The sequence below is a fragment of the Morone saxatilis genome, unplaced genomic scaffold (assembly GCF_004916995.1).
Source record: "Morone saxatilis isolate NCDOM2014 unplaced genomic scaffold, NCSU_SB_2.0 Contig6, whole genome shotgun sequence".
Classification (NCBI taxonomy): domain Eukaryota; kingdom Metazoa; phylum Chordata; class Actinopteri; family Moronidae; genus Morone; species Morone saxatilis.
Window position 1 is genome coordinate 1,880,813 of NW_023340206.1, and position 4,374 is coordinate 1,885,186.

Genomic DNA, 4,374 nt, shown 5'->3' on the forward strand with positions numbered 1-4,374 from the left:
GTGGGTTTTCAATTGTAGAAATATAAAATAAACACACACACGCACACCACCCACACGCACCGCACGACCACACGCACTGCACACCACCGCCACCCGGAACACCCAACACGCAACACGACACGCAACACACAGACGCACACACACGGCACAACAGCACACACACACCACCACGCACAGCACACCGCACCACACCACAACACACCGGCACACAACACCACAGTTGTTTTTTTGCAAGGCCTGGAGAATGTCCTAATTATTCAACAGCTATGAAAAACCCGACACCCGGACCATATTTCAGATCCAGCAATTTATTATAGGATATGTCATTGCATTTGGCATGTCACAAAACTAAGCATCTTCCAGCAAATAAAACTAAATCTAATAATATTAAAAATAATTGTCTAGTCAGGGCACGGCAGCAACAGGTGCACCTTTTTAAGTTAAAAGACACACCAAGACGACGACGACAAAACACAACAGGCCACACAACACCACAGCACAGCCACACACACACATCACCACACCGGGTCAACACACCACCACACACACCCACAGCACACACACAGCACCAACACACACACACACCACACCCACCGACACACACACCGACACACACACCAACCACCGACACACACACCACCACACATCACACACACCAGAACAGGCCCCCTTGGGCCAACATGTAATTTAAAAGAAAACTATTTACAATGACATGGTTTACTGCCAATTTTGGTTTTCGGCTTTATTTTATTTGTGACTTAAAAATGCTCTTTACATATTTTTCTTCCATACGATCCAGAGCATGGTGGGCCAGAGTGGTGCATGGCAGGAGCCATTTCACATTGAAGGCACCTTAAGGGCATATAACTAGCACTTTAAGGGATAGTACTAGTACAAATTTTGACCCATCTAAAAAAAATGGGAGTTGTGCTGTCCGTAGCACCATTTAACGTTTACATCTAGTTTGAGCACCCGTGCATTAGATATTCATTGCCTTTCAGCATGCTGAGTTTTGGGTGTATGAACTGAGGTTACCTGGGGACGAGAGGGACCACTCCTTGGCCAGCGTTGCTTTGGTTGGTCTCTCTGAGCAAGCTCTTTGAGGGCGTTCCTCACTGTTAGCGTGGGTCATCTAGCTCTTTTGATTTGCAGCTCCTCAAAGCCTTGGCAAAGCTGCACAGGTGAAAACTTTACTTAGATTAACCTTTCATTCTTTAAAGCACGGGTTGTAGGAGGCTGGACCACAATTGGTCAAATCAAACCAACAAACACTGCTAGAATCTCTCAGTTATCAAACAGAAAGAAGCATTTTTGTATGTCACACACGCACAACAGAGCTGACTGTTACAGTCAGGATCCTGCAGTGTGGACCATGTAGGTAGACATCCAGCAGCATGTACGGCCACTGTGGCTCTGGGAGCATCTGTTAGGTACGTGGATGAGGCATGGGTTTTCACCGGACCCTACACTTTAATGATGCATGGAGAACACAAAACAAACACAGAACAAATACCAATTAAAGCGTATGTTTCATTGGTCCAGTTTAAAAGTTCTGGGATTTAAAAAAGAATATTAGAAATACTTCTGTATACACACAAACACTAAATAATTGTCACGCTCTATGCTTTTTCTTATTAATATAAAGGCTAACTTGCTTTGTTTGTGAGTGTGAGTGTGGAGTGTGAGTGCAAGTGGGTGTATGTGTTGTTTATGTTGGGGAGCTCTCCGAGTCTCAGAGCATCCCCTTGGGTTCAAACATTCCCTGGCCTCCTTTACAACCGTGACTGGAAGTGCAAATCATAAAACAGGCCTAATCGCGTTAAGATCTGCTAAATCAAACACAGACCCTCTGCCTGGCCTTGGCCTGCCAGCCTCAGTCAATGTGTTGTGTGTTCTTCATTGCATAGAGGATGGTGGTGATTAGGGGCAAAAGCAACAAAGGCTGGTTACTCTTGGGACCCTACAGTTCGATTAATTCAGAGGAGAAATGTAAAAAATCAGCTCAACATTAAAGAGTGAAGGCAGGCTGTGAATGAGAGCGGCGTTTTGATGTTTCGAATGTAACTGAATACAGACTGACTCATTGTATCTGTCTGACACACAATATTTCCACTCAATTATAGAAATTATTTAGGTATAATCCACGCAGAGTTGAATTTCAATGAGCACATGTCCATAGAAAGGTGAACTTTGTTTGACAACCATGAGTGTGTGTGTAAAGGTACATATGATGACGTGTCACTGACAGATGTCCTTGCGCTCTGTCCGCCTGTATATACACTTCACTGATATATGCTAAAACGATAGCGAAGGAGTGATAGAATGCAATTTTCAATAGGCTTCACGTCTGCTTTAAAGACCAACAGCTAGAGTACGATAGGAAAATTAACTAAGTAAAAAAGAAAAGAGAAGAAAAAATCTTCTTTAGATGCAATTGAGAGTGTGAAGCTAAATGTCTAGGAGATAGTTTAAAATAAGTGTGCATTTATTAAAACAAACATAAGACATAAAAGAGAACTAAAGGTGATTAAAGGAAGAAGATAAAGGAGTTATACAGGCAAAATGCAGTTCTATGAGACCAAACAACTGCAAAAACTATACTATACTATACTAACTATAACTGGTGTTTCTCCCCATGAAAAAACCACTAGGTGGAAGGTTGAAAGACCACAGATATTCAACAACATCATAAAACACCCCAATACAACATATACCATTAAAGTTAGCAACATACCAGCATCAGAGTACCTGATGAATTGTTTCTTACTGACTCTTTCACATCAGTTGAATGATGCAGCTCAGAAAGGAAGCTGTCCACCACTAGTGGCTGCTGAAGTGCCTTAAGGCGGAGACATAACCTGAAAGAAAAGCCAAATCAAAAAACTATAATAATAATAGTAAATTTAAAGTAAGGCTGTAAAACCAACCCTATTCTATCATGATGTCTTCATCTGCATCCGCGCATCGTCATCGGCCATATCACACGTTCTGACTACCAGCCGTCCAACTTACAGTCACTCTTCTGGATCAGTCGTCCTGCAACCTCGTAATTTGTACACGTGTTGGAGCCCTGTCCAAAGGTGTCTGTTGAAACAGTGTGGCATAACATAACAGTAACTACACAGGTATGTTGTCAGTGTTAAGTAACGTGGAGAAGTATACTGCCTGGATTTAAAATTAATGCTTCATCAAAATTCACTGGGATATTCACTTAGGGGCTGAGAGCCAGATCTACACACACACACACACACACACACACTTGCAGACACTCACTTTTTCTTCAGCTTTTTTTTTTCTCTTCTGAGGGAACAATTCAGTTGTATTCCAACACAATAAATACTATGTTTATCTTAGAATTGAATATGTGGTGTACCTGTACGCAGCAGCGTAGCATTAACCTCATGCAGAGAGCTCAGAGGATCATGATCCGAGTCAGCGCTTCAACTTTAATCCAAACATAGTGATTTAAAAAGGAGTGAAACTGTATGAGCCAACATATGTGCTGAATTAAATATACAGCGTTCAGTCTAACTAGCAACACTGTGCTGATCTTATAAGAACACATTGTCAGCAAACACAGTGACATAAGGCCAGAAGTGAGCCACACACAGCCTGGCAGTCTGCTTCAAACAATCACATTCATCAAGTCTAAGCGTTTTAAAAACCCACTGCTTACACACAAATAAACAACCAGCGGTGGCTGACATCATCTAACAGAAATATAATAAGAACTTCCTCACCGATGTCACTCCAGTGTCTTTGGCCTGATGATGGCAGACAGTCCATCCATTCACCACATTGCCCCAGACCGACATGTCTCAAACAGCTGCCATCAGCTTCGTTGTGGATATTCACACAGTGAGTTTCAAGACATGTTTGCCACGCCCTCCGGTGACGGCTGTAGCTCAGACATAAAGCGGGTCATCCACAAATCGGAAGATCAGCGGTTCATCTGCCCGTCTAAGTGTCCTTGGGCAAGATATTGAACCCCAAGTTGCTTCAGAAGGCTGTACATCAGTGTGAATGGAGCGATATAATTGCAGTTCATTTACCATTCACTTCCTCTTGGCACTTATTATTGAGCACCGTATGACACATCTGTAGACTCTTCAAACAGCTGTGCATTACAGTTACTTTGTCTTATGTACTGTTTCATGTTAATGACAAAACTGTTTTCAGAAAATGCTTGCAGTATGTGATAATCAATATTTTTTCAAAATGATCAAATGCATTCAGCTTTTTCAAACATTTGGAGTTCTTTAAAACACAGTTTGTCTGGAGGCTGCTTTAAGAGCTTTTTTCAGCCTTTTATGTTATGAAAAAATGATCAATCAAAAACCATAAGACATGTGGTGCCCGGTTAGCTCAGTCGGT

The 4,374-nt window shown here is 42.1% G+C and overlaps 1 protein-coding gene across 1 annotated transcript in view; it reads left to right on the forward strand.

Moving 5' to 3' along the window:
- The window catches only part of LOC118340172 (DNA-binding protein SATB2-like), a 25,836-nt gene that overhangs the window by 16,281 nt on the left and 5,181 nt on the right, over window positions 1-4,374 (forward strand). The gene's annotated exons all lie outside the window — the stretch shown is intronic.